Source organism: Balaenoptera acutorostrata, chromosome 1, assembly GCF_949987535.1.
Source record: "Balaenoptera acutorostrata chromosome 1, mBalAcu1.1, whole genome shotgun sequence".
NCBI classification, from domain to species: Eukaryota; Metazoa; Chordata; class Mammalia; order Artiodactyla; family Balaenopteridae; genus Balaenoptera; species Balaenoptera acutorostrata.
In genome coordinates, this window is record NC_080064.1 from 60,564,850 (window position 1) to 60,585,659 (window position 20,810).

The following is a 20,810-nucleotide window of genomic DNA, read 5'->3' on the forward strand; positions in this document are numbered from 1 at the left end:
TTAAGCTACAGATATCAAAAATGCATAAAGTGACAACAAGGTCCTACTGTATAGCACAAGGAACTATAATCAATATTCTGTGATAAAACATAATGAAAAGAATATGAAAAAGAATATACATGTATAATGGAATCACTTTGCTGCACAGCAGAAATGAATACAACATTGTAAATCAACTATACTTCAATAAAATAAAACAAATACATACAGTGTATGACCTTTGTAGAAAGTCTCTGAATTCTGTTAGTTTAACAGAGATGTAAGAATTGAAAGAAAATAAATCTGAAAACACTTTTTAATATATAAGATGCTATAAAATATCATTGATAATCATTTATTAATATTGTTACTTTAAGAAGTGGTGGTTAGAAAGTATAGCTATTTTGCTTAAATACAGGAAATCTTAGCCATACATTAATTGAAGTTTAATTTTTGTTAGATGAGGATGATAATGATTACTTGAAATGGGAAAGTAAACTCTAGGCAATCCTATGAAAATAGCAGGGTACAATCACTGATCACTGATTCTGGATAGTGTACCAGAGGAAGATGTTGTACCCAGCAGTTTATAAGGGTTCATTTGCTTTACTCCTTGAAACTTTCCAAAGATTGCCTCAAAATAAACAGGCAGAAATAAAACTTTCGATAATCAGTGCTCCAAAAATGAGTTGTTCAATTACCATGAAAGAGCTTCCACTTCACATACATTTGGTTCCATTTGTTCACACCAGTTTCTAATATTGTTGGGAACGCATTATGTTGCCACTTCATAAAAAGGGTGGGGAGTAAGGAGCTATTTGGCAGAATAGTGGTTCCTCATAGATGTCAAGAGGAAAAATCTCTCTGCCTAGCAAGCATCAATTATACATGCTTTGAAGTAAAGCCATATGATCCTCAAATAATCTCCCTATAGAAAAGCATAATAAAAATAATAGCTTCCATGATGGATTTACATTCTATGCATATTTATAAATCTGATCTTTAGTATTTTGACAACTCCCTCTGATTCCACAATTTTTCATAACCCAATATCACCAAGATAAATATTTCTTTTTCTGTACTATCTGCAAATTCATCAGAAATCTAATCTGTGATTCAGGATTGATGATCAAGTGGGTAATTAACTGTCCATTTCTTCATCTAATTAGAATAAACAGGAATCAGATCAACCAAAAAATGGGCATTTTAAAATTCTTATTAGTAAAACATTAGCAAATTTGACACATCTGTCTGTATAATAGCTCTTTAAGGCAGGTCTACCATTTTACCTTAGTTATACAAAAACTTTTCTCATCTCTCTCACTATTTTCATTCCTCCATTTATTTCCTTTTGAATTTTTTTCTCCTTCTTGCCCTGTAAACACTTATTAAAAATTATATTAATCTAATTATGTTCCGTGTATGCAAGGCACTATGTGAAGTGCTGGGGATGGACTTAATTCCTACCATTAAACGCTTTATAGTCTAGAGGGGAATAAAGGAAATTACTTTGTGCCACATGCTGCAATACGGTAGTGTAGGTTATCTTGCCTATCTCATATTCTTTTTCCTCTTTCCGGTCCCTTCCACACACACACACACACACACACACACACACACACACACAAGCCAACACACACACACATCCCTTATCCCTTTAGTCTGTAAAAAGGAGCAGATGTTCCAATTTAATAAAAGTTTTAAATGAAATTAAATCATGATTTAAAATCTGCTGATTCAAAAGAACATAAGGACATCACCTGAAAGGGATCAAGAATGAAAAATTCACAGAGGTTGTATGTTATCCCTAACAAAAGAATAAAAAGGAAAAAAAAAAAGAAGAGAGAGCGCAATTTTTTTTTTTTTTTTTTGCTCAAAAAAAGCTGACTTTTTGGAAGCACTTGAACATTTTCATAACTTTTGAGCTTTAGGTCATTTATAAAGTACCTAATGCTAGCCAAATGCCCATGTAAATTTTCTATCTGGAGGGCAAAGATTGCCTGATTTGAGGTCAGGACTAAATTTATGGCAGTGTTTCCTCTACTAAGATTTTGGCTAAAGCATAACTGATCATTTAGGGGGCACTGTGGAAATTTAAGAACTTATATTGGGAGTAGAAATGGCAAGCGTCTTACTTTTAGATTTATTTATAACAGCTAATATTTTCATGTATCAGGAATACTTTTATAAATGTCTGACATATTTAAGCTTCGCAACATCTCTGGGAGAAGGGAAATTTTATCTTCTTAATTTTACAAATAAGGAAAACATAAGGCATGATTGAAAAGGATGAGTGATTTTTCTCAAGGTCTTAAGAGACAGAGCTAGGATCCAAACCTAGAAATCCTGACATTTAAATGCTACCTTTTAATGCCTCATAAAAGTTTTAGTTTTTTTATTTTTACATAAATATTTCTAATTAATACATTCTTTTATTTTGTATACAGTTTTTTCAAAGAATCCATTTTTTCAGTGAATTAAATTTGACTTTGCAGTATGTAGCATTGAAGGGAGGGTGAGTAATGGAGCATATAAAATTAAAATTCTGTATTTAGAAATTTGATTATTCTTGGAATAATTGAGAAAGGAATCACATTCTATTATAAGCAAATTAATTAAAAAATAATGTAAGTTCATGAAAAACCCACAGTAGAATCCAAGTGGTTTTAATAATAATAAAACCATATTTGAACATCTAACACATGCTTTGTACTTTTTTTTATACTGTTTTGCTTTTAAAACCAATTCACATGTGGTTATAGCAATATTTCACATTTATTTTTAAGCAAATAGATATTCAATAAATATTCTTTGATTTAAAAAAATATACTGACAGTTTAAGATATCAGCAAGAGTCTTGGGTGTGTGAAATATACTATAAAAGATTTTTAAAAATTAAATACCTACTTGTTTTTATATGTCCTTTCTTTGTGAAACCAAACTGCAACAATATCTAAGGACATTTTTTTAAACTTTCACAACACAACAGTTCTCATTTCTCCTGTAGCCTTCTTTTCTTTACCTTTTTGGTGTACACATTTCACATTTGAAACCATAGATGTTCAGCTCTTCTCGTTTAAACATGACTTGCTAAGCTGGTGTTCAGAGAACAGGCTTTGTAGTCAGATGAACCTGAGCTGAGCTTAAATCCTTGTTCTGCTCTTTCCCAGCTGTGGAAACAGAGGCTGGGAACTTCTTACAGCTGTGAACCCACAAACTGATCCTAATCCCTTAACACAACCTATCCACAGGCAACATCTTCAGTCCCTTTGCCACTCATTAGCTGGGTGACCTTGGGAAATTGTCTTAATTTCTCTGCAGTCTAATTTTTTCCTTGTAAAATGGGGATAACAATACTTACTGTTGAGAATTATGATGGCTACATGAAATAATCTATAAAGTGTCTAGTACAGTGAACTCAGCAAGTGGTAGGAGTTATTAAAATGTGTAATTCTTATTGTCTGTATAACGTTCTATGAAGTTGATAAACTACATAACTAGCCTTCTCCTGAAGGTCAGGCAGGCTCTGCAGACATTTTTCCTATTATCAATAATGTCCAAATTACATTTTTGTATATATACCTCTTTATCCCCTTACTTACTAAACACATTGGGATAATCTATTAGAAGTAAAATTCTTGTATGATTGATTGTAAACAGTTGTATGCCTCTTTATGCATACCATGAAATTATTTTCCAAAAGGATTATAGTAGTAGTGTTTGTGCTTACTGTGACCAATTTTATTTGGCAAGCATTCCAGAATATAAATAGTAACATAAGTGCGATTGTACTCTCTTCCTCAAAGTCACCCCAGGAAGGCTCTGTTCCTATGCTAACAGTTCTATTATGGCTCCTAACGGTTCTAAAATGCCTTTGGAATTACTTTTATAACATGTTCCTCAGAGCTTGGTGTTGAGTTCTCCCTTTTCTTAGCTTCCTGTGTCTTATTCATTGCTAAGTCCTGTCCGTACTCTATTTGTACAGACTTTCATGCTCACCTGTGATTTTCTCTTCTTGTTATCAATGCCTTAGTCCAGATGCTCAAAATCTCTGGCCTGAAATATTCCAGTGGTATTTTAACTGGTGTCTCTGCCACCCATATTTTAGCCCTCTGAGTCATAGTCTGTGGTGCCAACAGGTATCTTTTCAAAACCTAGATCTGGTCAAATCCTGCATTTACTTTCCATTCCTATGTTGCTTCTCTCCTCAATGCTTTTACTACCCATATACCTGGCTAACTCCTACTCAACCTGGAGGAAGTGTTGCCTAAACGATCCTAAAGCATGAAAAGGAGTCATATCATGCCCTTTTAATATCAACATAGGTAGAAGATGATGTCACTGTACATAAAAAGAGTTTTGTAAAAATGATTGTTGTCACTTTTTGAGTATTTACCATATATCAGGCACTCTTTTAAACATGTCCCATGAATTAATTCATTTAAACCTCACAACTGTCTTAGGAAAGAGGTACTATCATAGTGTCCATTTTGCCAATGAAGAAAGTAAAGCACAAGAAAGTTGACTAACTTACCAAGGTCTACAGCTGGTAATGAATAGTGCTGGATTTCAAATCTGGGAAGTCTGGCTTTTGACCACTACTGGACCAAAAGCTGCCTGGTAATTCATATTTTTATTTTTCAATGGAAATTACTCCACTGCAACTGCTACCCTTACAACATTATTTTCCTTACCTTAGTTTTCTTGCTCTAATGGTGCAATAGGCACTACCACACATAGTCAAGTTTAACCTGTGCTGGTTTTACTCCATGTCAAGTGTGGTGAAATGAGGTATCACGTTACTCATTCCAACAGCAATTAACTCTGCCAGATGGCACTTTAATAATATATTTGGTATATGAGGAAATCTGTACAAAATATCCCATTATTTGCCCCTTTTGAAAATATTTAACTACAATTATGCCATTTAAGTTTCCAGTAAATTTTCTTTAACTTGCTCAGCTTTTATAATAAAGCACATATTTTTACTTAAAATATATATTTAATAATATATTCAGTAAGTGATTGCCTACTCAGGCTATTAAACTGTCTCATACAGAGTAGATTATGTAATTTAATTACCTTTTACTTGACTCTTCTAAGTAATTATCCTCAATTACACATAACTGAACAATGATACCTATGGGTCTGTGTCTATAGGAGAAGGACTATCCAGGTACTTTAAGGCGAAGACTTTTTGTTTTCTGTTCTGAGACAAGTCCTTCTTCATAATAAGAGCACTTCATTTGTGTCAAGCATGATTCTAACTACTTTATTAGGATTACTGTCTTTACTCTTCACAACCCTAGTGTTAGTATAATTTCTGGACAAAAAAAAAAAAAAAACAGAGAGATTAAGTAACTTGCTCAAGACCACATAGCATATTATATGGTGAAAACAGAACAAAAACTCAGGCCATTTGATTCTAGAGCCCTTACTGTTAACCACTGGAGATAAAACCATGGATGAAAACGATAGGATCTATTAAAGTGTCTCAGAAAGATAACCTGTTTCATAACTAAATGGTGGCTATACATACATTTTCAGCTTTAACTGGAACAAACCTTCTTCTTTCATCCCAAATGAATAGGAAGTCAGTCTTTTGGATTTGTGGGGAAATTTGTTACCAGGTTTAGCTAAAAGCTGAACCACTTATATTCTCATTTTTTTGTTTGTTTGTTTGTTTGGAAAGATCCACTAGAGAAGCAAAGAGTTTTCTTTTTTTTTTTTTTTTGAAATATAGTTGATTTACAAGTTGTGTTAGTTTTGGGTGTACAGCAGAGTGATTCAGTTATATATATATATATATATATATATATATATATATATATATATATACATACATATAAAAAGAATTAAAAGAATTTATATATATATATATTCTTTCAATGATGCAGTAGAGAGTGACTAGCCAAAGACGAAGGCTGTTGAAAAGCAAGAAGGAGAGAAATCTAATTGTGGAGTCACTGAAAGGTAGAGAGATGCTTTCTCCACTGAAAATAGAAGGAAACAAGGGTGCAAGTTTATATAGGTTTGGTGGTGTGAAGAATATTAGTCTTCCCCAGTCTGTGTGGCTGTTTCTCCTGATAGATTTGGGGAATTCAGTTGGAGTAGTGTCTTTTTCTCATTTGGAATTACAACTTATTTGAAAATTTTTTCCTCATACCTATTTTGGTAACAGAAAGGGAGTTCACCCACAGATGCAGCTTTGGATTCAGTTGTGGTGCGTGTGGTTAGACTGTGAGCAGCGTTCCCTCTCTCATTGGTGTAAGGGCTACGCAGGATCTACACAGAGCTAGTTATAGCATGTTGATTGGGCACAACAGTCTGGTATCAGTCTTGTGTGTTGGTGGGACAGGCAGATTAATTTCAGAAATTATTTAAATTTTCATTGACTATCTTATAAAACTGAAAAATAAAACCCAATAAATACTACTGTTATCTTTTATCAGTCTTATTATGAGAGGATGTGTTCCTGATTCAGTATTACTGATAATTCCTTATACTCGGTCAGTGTTTCCCAATTTGCTTTTACAAACATTATTTTATTTAATCTTCACAAAACTCTGTGGAGTTGGTACTATCAGAGTTTCCCAGCCAGGACTTGAATCCAGGGCTTTAACTTGCAAACCAAGGTTCTTTCTACTGTATATTCATTAATTTATTATTTTATTCATGCAACAAATATGTATTGAGTAATTATTGTGTACCAGGCCTATTCCAAGAACTCAGGGTAAAGCACTGAACAAAATAGTCAAAAATCCCTGTCCTCAAGGGGCTTATACTCTAGCTGGGGAGGAGGAGGGAAATAGGTGATATGTGATGAGTAAAAACTAAGTAATTTATAGAGTATATTGAAAATAATATGTATTTCAAGATCAGTTATTGATGACCTTATTAATTAATTAATTAATATCCAGATGTATTTTCTTAAGCAGGACATGCTGCATATTTAATTTTGATTTCAAAATACAGATGTAGAGGCTTAATACATAATTGTGAATGAATGAATGAATGAATGAATGGGGTAGAGACATGAAGGTCATTAGATTTAGGGAAAGGGTCTGGAATTTCTATACTGATTGTGGCTTAACTGATCCGTTTATTTATTTATTTGACAAATATATTTTGAGTGCATACTGTGTGCCCTAAAGGTAAATATCAATAAAGAAATGCAGGGTGTCAGAATGTTAATAGTTTTGTGGAAAAGACAAAACAAAACTGAGGCTAGCATTATAATTCTATGACTGGGAAAATACATGATGATATGAGAGAGGAAAGTAGTCATCAAACCTAGACACAGAAAGACAGGAGAACTGCTGGGTGAAAATGACATTTACATCTTGGGAAGAGAAGAGGAAGACGCTGGAGAGAGACACAGTCATAGATTAAAAAATAAATAATTTTTAAAGTTTAAAACTAAAAATAATTTCCTGTACAAAGGTCCAGAGACTACAAAGAGTACAACTGATTTTCTAAACTAAAGGGTTTGAGTTCTCGGAGTCTTTAGAAGGGAGAACAACTTACTGCCTTTCCCACCTCCTCTAGCCTTTGTCTCCTTTCACCATATACTATAAATAAAAATGTTCCTTAAATTAGACTGGTTCCAATAGGTGTAATTTAAATAATAGATCTTCAAGATTTAATTTGAATCACAGCATCAAGCCAGGTGTCTCCAGCATCTAGGAAAATGCCTGACCCATAATAAATGCTCAATATTGTTGTTGACTGAAGTAAGTTTATGGACTTGAAACCTCCAAGTGGCCAGGTTTTAGAGGGAATGTGGGATGATACTAAGAGATGTCTGAGGGACAGTCTGCTAGACTGACTAACCTATTTCTGATGATGTCCATTTACCTCTAACTTCAACATAAACTACTAAGATATTAATTCAAACAATATCACATATTAACATACAGCTATATGGTCACTTTCTTTGTAGTTTGCACCTTTGCAAATACTTTTGTGACTCAGTGATATTTAAATCACAGTCATAGAAATAGGGAGAGAATAAGCAAGGAAGACTTGACAGAAAAAAAAATCACAATAGAATATTCTATGAGGGTGAGGGACTGTTCCCATCCACCAAATGGAATTTTTCTGTGTGAGGTAAATTGATTTAAGGAGCAAAATTCTGTTAATGTATCACTTGAATAGATTTAAATCCAAATGTGTTGTCCCTTCTACTAATGCATACCCGGAAAGATGCGTTTGGTCACAGTTAACTAAATTGTAGCTAAAAAGTTAAAAACCAAAGTGTGAGTTCTTCCTACTCTGTTTCTATTGAGTGTCAGGTTACTAAAATTCATTTACCTGCAATCCAGAGACTAAACATTCAGGAATATAATCTATGGGGAATCTCAGAGAGCATGTTTTGATCCAGTTTAAATAAATTAAAATATGTAGTGATGGCAATATCTTAAGCAAACACAGTACAGTTGTGGGCTGGTAATCTTTGTAAAGGCATTCTTGAACAGTAAGTTGGTGTATGGTTGACATGGGGGCAGGCTCATTGTTATTATCAGAATTTATGAGATCTTTCCTTGCATTAGAATTTTTTCCTAAGAATTTTCCAAAAGCCAGGTTTAGATTTTTGAGGCATAGGTTATGCTTCCCTAGGGAAAAGTCCCTTTGTCTCCATTGAACAACTGATCTTTTTCTAGCAAGCAATGTGAATAATGATGCTTAACATGGTAAGAATAACTATGATAACCAATATTATACTTTGTAATTAGAAAATAACTTTCACATATATTGACATTCATAGCTATCTTGTAAGGTAGATGTGATTATCACCATATAGTAAATAAAGAAAATAGAAGCCCATTGCGGGTAGAGCAAATAAGAAACAACCAAGGAAACTTACCAAACATTACGAAATGGCAGACTCCAACTGAAAGCAAGTCTTCTGTTCCCATTATATGTGTCTTCCCACTACATTGTGAAATGTTTAAGTCAGGCCCAGGATACATACTCTCTTAGTCAGAGTTCTGCATAGAAACAGAACCAATGGGATATATATATATCATCTATATCTATATCAACACACATACACACACACACACACACATACACACAGAGTTTTTTTTTTAAGGAATTGGGGAATTGGCTCACATGATTCTGGTTTGATGACTCCCAAATCACATGGGGCAGGCCAGCAAGCTGGAGACTCATAGAAGTTTCAGTTCCAGTCCAAAGGGAGTTTCTGGCAGAATTCACTCTTGCTGTGTGTGTGTGTGTGTGTGTGTGTGTGTGTGTGTGTGTGTGTGTGTGTGTGTGTGGCAGGGAGGTGCAGGGAGAGGGGAAGGAAGGTCAGTCTTTTTCTATTAAGGTCTTCAACTATTGAAAGAGGTCTGTCCACATTACAGAAGGTAATCTGCTTCTTCAAAGTCTACCAGTTTAAATGTTAATCTCATCCAAAAAAACACCTTCACAGAAACATCCAGAATGATGTTTGACCAAATATCTGAGCACTGTAGCCCAGACACGTTCACACATAAAATTAACCATAACACATACCAAGGTGTTTCTAGCCAAAATGCACAAAGGGATATTGGACAAAATTAGTTAAGTCATGGATACCATTAGCAAAGTCAGTGATCCAACATTCTACAGATTTCACATTCCAGGTATTTCTACTGAACATTATTAACTTTGGTCCCATTTGAGCCTTTTGGTCTCTTTCTTTTATATACATGTTCTTCAGACTTTTCAGAGTCACCATGGATTTCATATATTTTGTCCACACAGTTTTCTTACCTGACTTGACATGGCAAATGAAGCATAGTAATTGCCTCAAATGTGCCTCAAGCTCTAGGAAGAATCTCTACAGGGAAAGTATAAAAAGGAAAAACAGTGTGCATTACTCATCTCCTACATTTAGCTAATGTGTACCACATAAGGGTGAAGTAGAAATGATCTCAGTATACAAATGAAGAATCAAAGGACCAGAGAGGGTAAGTAATAGGCCTAGGATCACACAAATAAAATGGAGTACAGATGGTGTTCACATCAACTTCTTTTTGGTATACCTGTTTTTTTCATTTTGCTACATTTACCAAGGATTCTTTTAGGTACTTGAGGAAGCAGACTGGCAGCTTTCTTGATCATTTATCTTGTTACAGTGCTTCTTTACTCTGTGAGCATATATGCAGGCTAAATATTCACTGGGAACTTCCATACATTGCTTGGGACCTTCTAGTCTCAATAAATAATTTATGTAAATTATAACAGGAAACTAGACCTAATATAGGATGAACTCCAGTCTTTACATTCTAAGCCATGTCATAAGTTGTCAGGTTTTTTTTTTTAAACGCAGTACAATAAAACTATAACAAGACCTTTAATTATATAAGCTTTGGGAAATAATATTCCATTCATCAGAAAGTCACATTTGATAAACCAGAAACAACATAATATAAATGAAAAGTAGTGGGTGTAGGAGCTTGGAGTTTTTTAGCCTTGGCCCCTTCATTTACTTGATTGTGGGATGGCAGCAGACATGACTAGTTATCTACTTGACTTCCAGTCCCTTTTTCTTGCTTGCTGGCAGAACCCTAATTTTATTTGGATATCTCTCTCCCCCACAAGTCTCAGGGAAGGATGTATCTACTTCCAGCTGCAGGGTAAATCATGATTGGTCTAGCCCGATCGTGGCCATTCCAATCCTTTGCCAGTGGTTGGTTTAGACCCAGTTCTGGCCAATGAAACATGAAAGGAGGTTTGCAAAAGTTTCCTCACTCCTAAGAAAATACAGAGAAATTAAACTGTTCCTTTTGTTCCTATGAATATTTTCTTATTTATATTATGCCTGAAACCAATGCATTTATATTTGACCACAAAATTAGCCAGTCTTAGAATGAATCTGATTCAGGAGTTGGCAGAATAGGGAGGGAAGCTCCCCAGTTCCATGGTGACCCTTTTGAGACACAGATCAGACTAAGTCTAGAGCCACTCTACCACTATACTTTACCTCATACGTCAAGCTAAAACAATATATTTTATTGTGTAAGCCAGGTTTTCTATTACTTTCAGCCAAATACATCAAATGATACAATTTACTTTCAATGAAGAAAAAGCAGCACCTTATCTGTGGTGATTCTATGAGCCTTGTTTTTTTTCTGGGTTTTTATTTTTGTTTTTGCTGCTTTTTATGCATACTAGAAAAATTAAAATTTAGCAAGAATAAAATAAAATAAAACAAACTACTCCAAGTTGAAAAAATAATGCCCCCAAAATTTCAGCACTAAAACTCATGTGGACAAGTCATTTCACCTCTCTGGGGTTTGATTTCCTTAACTGTCAATGGAAATGGTAATAAATATACTACATAGAGATTTAATATAATAATGGATGTAAAGTAGTATAGTGCAGGACATCTTAGAAGCTCTAAAGGTTAATTCTCAATAAATGTTTATTGGTTATTGGTGCTATTTATTTCTACTGTAACTATTTTTGTTTCAAAAATCTTATTATAAGCTTAGTTACCTACTTTCATTTCCTATAGAAAACAAAATTAAGACATATATAGACTGTAGCATATATCTCATTGAATCTTTATACAATCCTTAAAAGCTCACAAAGATTACAGATTTACTTCAAATTACATTGGTAAAAAGTAGCAAAACCCAAGACTTCTGTGCTTTTGCTGCTCTCTTTCATACAACATAGCAGACTTCTCAGAAGTAACAGAACTGAAGAAGGGAACTGGCTGCTAAACACTTGCAAAGTGTATAACAAAGTAAAAATTAGAAATATGGTCATGGAGGAAGAGATAGATGAGCTCCACAAAGTGACTGCAAGGACCAAGTTTAGAACTGTAAGGCAAGCAAAAATACACATCTGAACTCAACTTAGGGAATCACTATATTATAGAAAAGCACATACATGATGTTTAGAAAAGGTCATATTCAGTATATTCTGTTAATTTAAAAAGTAAAATGTACAATGTGATATTCTATATGTGCTACTTAGTATCTTTTAGTTAAAGCTACTAGTAGCAAATTACTGTGAAATAATACCATATAAAGTATTGCTGAATTATGAAAAGGGTCTAATGAAATGGCATCATCAACAAGTAACAGAAATATAAAACCTTGAATTTTACATTTGTCTTCAGTAATGAATTGATATTATAGTACAGAGGACAATATATTGAACTAAGTACAAATTTCAGTTTAGTTCATTCAATAACTTTTGTGACCATGAGCAAGTATGTGTCTTCGTTTCACATATAAGGTGAAGTCATTGGAATGGGGGAATAGTCTTCTTCTTTCTGTAGAATTCCATGACTATAATCATTTTAAAAAACTTTTTTAGAAGTAATACAGGTATTTACATTTATAGAAAAATTGCAAGATGTTATGGGGAGTTCCCATATACCCCCATGCCAACTTTCCCCTTTATTATCTTATGTTAGCATGGTACATTTGTCACCATTAGTTAGCAAATATTGATGCATTGCTATTCATTAAAGTCCATACTTTATTCATGTTTTCTTAGTTTTTACCTACTGTCCTTTTCTGTCTCTATCATCCAGGATATGACATTGCATTCAGTCATCATGTCTCCCTGGGCTCCTCTTGACTGTGTTAGTTTTTCAGATTTTCCTTGTTTTTGATGACCTTAACAGTTTTGAGGCATACTGGCCAGATAGTTTTTAGAATATCCCTCTATTGAGACTTGTGTTATGTTTTACTTATGATTAGACTGGGGCTATAGGATTTGAGGAGGAAGAACACAGTGATAAAGTGCCAATAGTGACTCATGGATGTTTATTTTATACTTTGGGTTATAATCCAATACAACTTTATTTTATTGCTCAAATTGTTCCAGTTTTAACCATTATTAATGCTCTATTATTTGATTTCTGAGTTCCTTTGACACACACCCATAGTTTTGTATCACTTCCTTACTTTGTGGTGCTACAAAATGCTCCTGGCTCATCTTGTATATTTCCTGTCCCAGTCTTAGAATCAGCCATCTCTCCAAGGAGCTCTGGAATCTTTTATTAAAGAATGGTTTTAGAAACCAAAATCAAGGCACTAGGTGGGTTATTGCTACTGGGGTGTCATTGCCTCCAAACCCTCTCAGCTGACAGAACAAGAAAATACATGTGTGCATACTAACCTGTGTATATATATGCCCCAAAATATTTCTATATGTAACTCTCTGTATCTATGTGAAGCCAAACATGAGTTCATTCTCTCTCCAACTCTAATCCAATACCATCAGGATCATTCTACCCGCCTCTTCTTATTTCTCTGTAACCACCTATCCCAATAGTAAGAACCTACTTTCCACCTTTTGCTATCCATTTGCTTAGTTGTTCAGTCCCACTATATATGTATAGTGGTTTCAGAACTGTTAAATCATTTTCTTGTGGGAAACAACTTATCAGCTAGAGAACATTACTTATGTGCAGTTATTTTTGGCTTTAGCGGACTCCTTTCATTTAGAGTTACTTAGGTTAACAGCCTTTTCCCCTGCCAATATAGTAATTTTTAGCATAACAGCATAATCTTCAAATTGTTAAAGATAATACTTTTTAAACAAATAATATATAAAACTTTTGCCAGATCAACAAGAAAAAATAAAAACATCATGTAATGCTCCAAACTTTTCCTAATTTCTTCTTTTTCATTTATTAACAAGAATAAGGTGAATATATATTTATTTGAGGCCCAAATGATATTCAAATTTAAAAATTGTTAATCAAATTTTTCTTCTTCACCTTTAGAAGAAGCTGCTGCTTTTGTTTTTTTTTTTTCTTTTCAAGAAGCTGCTGCTTTTGGTAGCTGTATAATTTTGTAAAGGTACTTATACCAGTTCACACATATACTTTCTTTGCAGTTTTATGATTAAAAAACATTACTTTTAAGAAAACTTTGAAGTATCTAACCCCAATAATGTATAAAACATTTTCATTACTTTTCATCTTTTTTCAAAAAGAATCTTAAGGAGATAGATGGGCAAATTTTGTCAGTTTTACTTTGCAAATAAAGAAATTGAGATTTAGTTAGTCCCATGTCCATATGACTTTAAAATGCCCGAGCAAGGAACAGAACCCAGATCTTCTGTCTCCCTGTTCAGTTATAATTTTGACAGCATTTTTTTTTTTGCCATCTCCAAATAGATTCACTCTAATTCATTTGTTTTTACATTTTCATAATTACTTGATAGTACTAATGACAAAAGCAATATTTCTAATCAGCAGTGCAAGACTGACCATACTGCTTAATGATTAGAATACTGTACACAAAGTAAACTACAAGAGAGTAAATGTTCTTTGAAATAGACAAGTGATTCTTAAAAGTGGCATATAGCTAGATGTTATGATACATATTTTATTATATACCTGAATTTTACAAAGCCTGATAATGGAAAATTTCAAATGAAATGGATTTTGGTAAAGCAAATTAAAATTAATTTTTAAATTATTGAATTTCTTTACTATTTTTACCCCCTTGTTCTATTGTATTATATTAGTTTCCTAGGACTACTATAACAAATTATGGCAAACTGGGTGACTTAAAACAACAGAAATATATTCCCTCATAGTTTTGGAAACCAGAAGTCTGAAATCAAGGTGTTAGCAGGGTTGATTCCTTCTGGAGGCTCAGAGGGAAAAATCAGTCTGTCCCATGCCTCTCTTCTAGATTCTGATCACTTAAGCTTAGGCAGCCCTTAGAAATCTTTGGTTTATACATGCATTACTCCAATATCTAATGGAAACAGATTTTTAAGCAAAAAATAAGTAGAAATTTTGGTTTCATTTATTGCTTTTTAGATCCTAGGGGCTAGATGTTTTATATCATACAACTCTAAAATCCCTTTATTCTTATGTAGTATGTCGTTAATAATCTCCAAATTTCTGATTATGTTTATATTTAAATTTATTGTATATTCTTTGGGATACCAGAATGTGGATGACAAGTTAGGAAGAATAGTAACCAGTCTCCCTGTAGTTGTTCTGCTTGTGCCTTTTTCTTCCTGTATCCTTATTAGTTTGATTTAACTTTCAAAAATTTGGTTAGAAAATAAATGAATCACTTTTCAAATATATGAACAGTATAAAATTTTAAATTTATTTACATCAGCTTTATAAATTGCTTTTTTTTTTTTTTTTTTTGCCTTATCAAGTTCTTGAATATTTTAAGTTTTTTTTTTTCCTATTCTTTGGACCTGGGGAGAAAAAGTGTATATCTGGGACTTTTTTAGAAGACAAGTTATGACCTCCATGTTGCTATTTCTAGGGTTTTACATAGGTAGATATGCTATTTTCAAATTCAAAGTCTAAAATTCCAAGCCCCTCAAAAATTATACAGTTTACTAATATTATTTTATTTAGTAGTCATTCCAGATTTGACCCTAGGCCACAGAGCTAAATACCACAATTTTATTTTTGCCCTTCAAAACAAAATCATTTTTCATTTTAAATAAGTGTCTATAAAAAATAATGGGATATTTTATATTGGCCCTTTAGAATAATTTACAACTTGAAAAATCCCCAAATAATTCTCGCTATTAGTGAGAGGCAGATGAGTTACAGAAGTCCTCCATTAAGATTAAGATGCTATTTGTAACTAGAAAAACATTAACTCATTAATACCTTAACTTGATATAGTGATTTGGTTTACTGGATTAGCTCTAGCAGAGAGCAGGACCCCAAGAGAATAATATGCATGATAGATTAGGTTTTGGTGAAGGACTATGATGTCTTAACATCACTTTTTATTGTTTTATGGGCTTTGTTGTAATTATTTTATCAGTAGATGTGAATCTACCAACATTTTTATCACAGTCCCCTGGGTTTGCTGGCATTAGGTGAGGTAACATGTATTAGGGTGGCTCTGAGAAACTTCCTGCCATGGTAGGGTTAGCGAGATAAAATAATACAAATTAAATAGTATCTACTCTGTAAAAGAAAATTACACTATTTACTACTCATGGTGTTATGCCAATGAGGTAAAAAGACACATCATGTATATGTAAGAAAAATATTAAAAATCAATCATTCAGTAAATGTGTGAGAGCCATCTGGTTTTGACATATGGCATTACATTGGATATTAGAGTGATTGTTTGGCTAGGCAGATATCTTCTCACCTTAGTGAAGATGATCGTCCTGACAGAACTGGACTGTTCTATTAAATATATAGAATGCATTCAACAAAGCTATTGACAACTTGCTTTGTGCAAGGCAGTTGACTATATGCTGTAGAGGATGCCAGAAATAATAGGACAAAATGTCTTCTTTAGAAGTCATTAGGTCTATTAGGGGGATGGAATGTGTATATGGATAATTGCAGTTGAGATACGTGGTTTAGTTGCCATATAACTGTAGTTCCATTTAGATAGGGACATCAATTGGTCCCTTACTCTAGGTACTGGAGGACAGTTCCTAGAAAAGGTTATATTTGATGTGGGTCTTGAAAGATGAAAAGGATTTCAGTAGTCTAAGGTAAGGTAAATATGTGGTATGGAAAAACACACATAACAAGTAGGATCTCATGAGTTCTTCTTATTTATTTATTTAGAATGAAAATTGACTTTGCTAGAACATAGGGCTCATTGAGAATTACGGCTGGAAAAATAAGTGTGCCAAGATGTAGGATGTAGAGAATGATCCCAGTGCTAAGCCAAAAGGCTAGAGTAATAATCCCTAAATATTAAATTGCAAATTAAACTCAGTTACTATTTTATCTTATAAAGAATTTTATTATTTTGTTTTAATTTATTTATTTATTTTTGGCTGTGTTGGGTCTTCATTTCTGTGCGAGGGCTTTCTCTAGTTGCAGCAAGCAGGGGCCACTCTTCATCGCGGTGCGTGGGCCTCTCACTACCGCGGCCTCTCTTGTTGCACAGTACAGGCTCCAGACGCGCAGGCTCAGTAGTTGTGGCTCACGGGCCTAGTTGCTCCGCGGCATGTGGGATCTTCCCAGACCAGGGCTCGAACCCGTGTTCCCTGCATTGGCTGGCAGATTCTCAACCACTGCGCCACCAGGGAAGCCCAAGAATTTTACTTTTAAAGGGACAAATTACAGTTGCTTTAAAAACTGAAAGATATATATACATATGTGTCTGTATATGTCTCAAACTTTCTGAACTGAATAATTCCCTCTCATGTGGTTGATGGAAAACTTTATATAAAGCAAGTACAAAATACCGTTGGAATTCACACATTTAACATTTGTGATTTTACTGAGGCATTACTTTAAATAGTGTACTTTAGAGCACGTTCAGATCTAGTCACTTATCTAGTCCCTGATCTTAAGAAACCATCAATTCTCTTGTCATGATCTCAAACAGACTTTACAGTTGACCCTTGCACAAGGTGGGTTTGAACTGCACTGGTCCACTTCTATGCTGATATTTTTCAGTAGTAAATACTATAGTACTACACTGTTCGTGGTTGGTTAAATCTGTGGTGTGGAGGAACTCTGGATAAAGAGGGTAGACTATAAATTATAGGCTGATTAACCCCCATGTTGTTCAAGGGTCAACTGTGTTTGAGAAATTAAATACAGCAGTGGTATAAGGGGTTCACAAGCAACTTAGGGTGTATCCTACTCTGAATATCAAGGAGTTACTTTACTCAAATATTGTAGTAAGGAGTTTCAAAATCTCCTCCATCCATCTTCAAAAATCATTCACTATCATATCTCTGACTTTAAAAAAATGAAGTTGCCAAAACATAATTAAAACATCCTATTGGTTTCTAATAAAGTAAGTATAATATATATTTTGATTATAATTAAGGTTTTAGGCAGTGTAAGAAATCTACACTATTTTAGTATTCAATTCTAGCTATTTAGGTTTAAAAGAAAAAAATCAGCCTAAATTTATTAAAGGCTTAAGGTAAAACGTCATATTTTCAGAATAGTTTTGAAGAAATGGCCATGGCAGTTTGACCCGGGTATATACTATCTTACAGATTCTCTCTATGAGCAAAGGAGAGAGAGGAGTGTGAGACAATTTCAATTGATATTTTTTTGAGTTGTGTTTTTTTTTATTGTTGGAAATGGGAGATTTCAAGAAACACAAATCTAAAAAGATCTGCTCTTTTTAGTTTCAAAATGAATCAGAGCCTGCTAGTTCACTCTGACTGTGCACCTACACTTAGACAAGGTCAAATCTGGGCTTTCTTTATTCTTTATTCTTTTTTGGAAAAAGATTTGATTTTCTGGTTTTTCACTACAGGAGACAAATTGACATTGGTGATATCCTTCAGAATAAGATGAGGTGACTGAAGAGTTTCAGGTGGGGCATTGATAAGAGTATGTGTTGGTTTGGGCTCCTCAGTCTTTTGTTCATCAGTAAGTTCTAGTGCTTTTAATGGAGACCTGGTGATGGGGCTCCTGTCTCATTAGTTGACAAGATTTTGAATGTACTAGCAAGCGTTTTGGAAGGCAAATAAAAGTCATCATTGTCATCTCCTAGACATAATTCACTAGTGCTCATTTCAGACTCATGGTTACTTTTTCTCTTTTAGAATCACTTCTCATTTTATTTTGTCAGAAAGGAGTAACATAATACCAAAATAAGATTGTAAGCATTACTGAAGCTGACAGAGCCATCCAAATATTTTTAGGGACAGATTTTTTTGGTTGTTGTTTAATTTTCATTTTTTTCTCCCTCTTTACCTTAATACACAATTTGATTTTCTCTTTACGTTACCTTTTCTTTTATCTTTTTCTTTCATGTGAATCTCTAAGGTTAGGTGTAGTTTGTTCAAATTTAGGCTCGAAAATAACTTCTTTTATGTTAGTAATTCTTTCTAGCTGAATCTGCAAATATAATTCTTTCCAATTAAAAAAATATTCCTGATTCATGACTTCTTTCAGAGTCATCCATGGTATCAAATTACCAAAATTGTTAAAACTACTCTTCAAACTGCCATGGATGGATGTTCCATAAAGGACATTGTCAGTAGCTTATGTCACCTGAACTAGAATATTCAAAATCAAATCTGTCTGTCTTGAGTAGTAGCTGGTATAGGTTCTTCTGTTTATAATGATTCTCCTTGTTCTAAAAAGTCAGCTTCCTGAAGAGAAACTTGAGGTAAACCCTTCACAAATAAGTCCATGGAGTCATCATTACTGTTGGAGTTCATGCTAAAGGGACATACCTACTGGTTTTGAGCAGGTTCTTCTCTTTGTTCTGAAATATATTTTTCTTTCAGAGGAAATAGCTGACATTCGAGGTAGTAACATTCTTTTCTGACCTTAGGATGATATCTTGGGCTTTCTCATTTTGGATTTTTCATTGCCCAAGTCTAACACTAACATTTTATTATAGTCCAGGTAATTTTTCAACAGTGTTGAAATGCTGGTGATCATTTGGCCTGGCCCAACTACAAATGACTTGGCTTTTGCCTATCTCTGCCAAGTTTTTATTCCTTTTCTCTTTTGTTTCTTTGTGTCTTCAAGACTAACTTGAAAGGACTTCAAGGCACATTTCTTTGGCCATCTTCAGCTTTGGCCCCTGCCTCTGCCAGAGCCCTTCTCCTCACATTCCAAGGCTCTGCAAAGCTGTTGGCATGACCCTCAGCCCCAAAGACTGTGGCATCATCTCCTGCCACCTGAGACTTCTGAGACCACAGTTGAAACTCTCTGCTACACTCACCCATTGGCTGTCTGGGGGTGGTCATGTGATGCGATAGCTCTGCCAGGCACTCAGGTAGAGTCCTGCTTTGCCAGGCAGCTTACACAACCCCTTAAAGTAACTTTAAAAATATGACAGAACAGTCACCTTGCCACATTCAGTCCCTAACTTAATTTCTTTTCAGTTTCTTCAACAAATTTAGTAAATATTTGTTAAGTGTTTCAGCATACTGGACATTTTGTTGGGTGGTAGAGATACAGAAGCAAAAAGACCTGTGAGAACCCTGCCCTCTGAGATCCTATACTCTACCAAATATCTTACCCAAATACCTTTAAAATAGGAACTGGAATTTTCCCTAAGTTGCCATATATATCTTTAACTTAATGATACATAGCAGAAAACGTGTTCATGTAGTCTAATGCAACATGATATTTATAAAATTGGTATTTCTCCATAGGAAATATTTCAAGATAATAGGATATTTGACAATTAGCATAGGCAGCATGAAAACATTACGCTTTTTAGTTGGGAAGGGAAAGAACTAGTCTGTAAAATCAGAGAAAGGAGAATGGAGGGAGACCGTGGGCTTCACAATTTGAACTTGGGCCAGCCTTGTTTTCTTACAATTCTTAGAATGTTACTTTTATTCTGTGCATTCATCCCGATAACATGATATTTTATCCTCTGAATATTCAAATCTAACCCACTTCTACATATTCATAAAGATGATTAATTAGACAGAACAATAGTGGAGGATGATTCAATATGTTAATACTTACATTTTTCTATTCTTAGCTGAAGAAAAAATTTTACCATATGAAATCAAAAGGTTAGATAAATTTATGAGTCTATAAAAATTGTGAGTTAATTTTTTTACATTTATACATACAGAGAGAGGGAGACGTGTATACATACAGAGAGAGAAACAGAGACAGAGACAGACAGAGAGAGTAGAAAAACCTAAAACTGTAAGGAAGGAAACATCAACAATGATCCCCCTACCCAGAAATAAACACTAATAACACTTAACCCTGAAAATACCTCATTAATATAAGTACTGTTACACTTACCATTTTATGGATGAAGAAGTTGAGGTTTACATGGGTTAGGTAACATACAATGGTGCCCAGCTGGTAGGTGACATAGATGTGATTTGAACCTGTCTACTTAACTTCAAAGCCCTGTTTGTAGCCAAAGTGAATAATTGTTCTTGTAAGTTATGATTTC

At 34.1% G+C, this 20,810-nt stretch overlaps 1 protein-coding gene and 1 pseudogene across 2 annotated transcripts in view; one reads left to right on the plus strand and one right to left on the minus strand.

Annotated features, from left to right (window-relative positions):
* Positions 1–20,810, plus strand: part of LRRC7 (leucine rich repeat containing 7) — a 508,378-nt gene that overhangs the window by 26,899 nt on the left and 460,669 nt on the right. The window lies entirely within an intron of this gene.
* On the minus strand, positions 18,071–19,629 carry LOC103015220 (shugoshin 1-like; annotated as a pseudogene).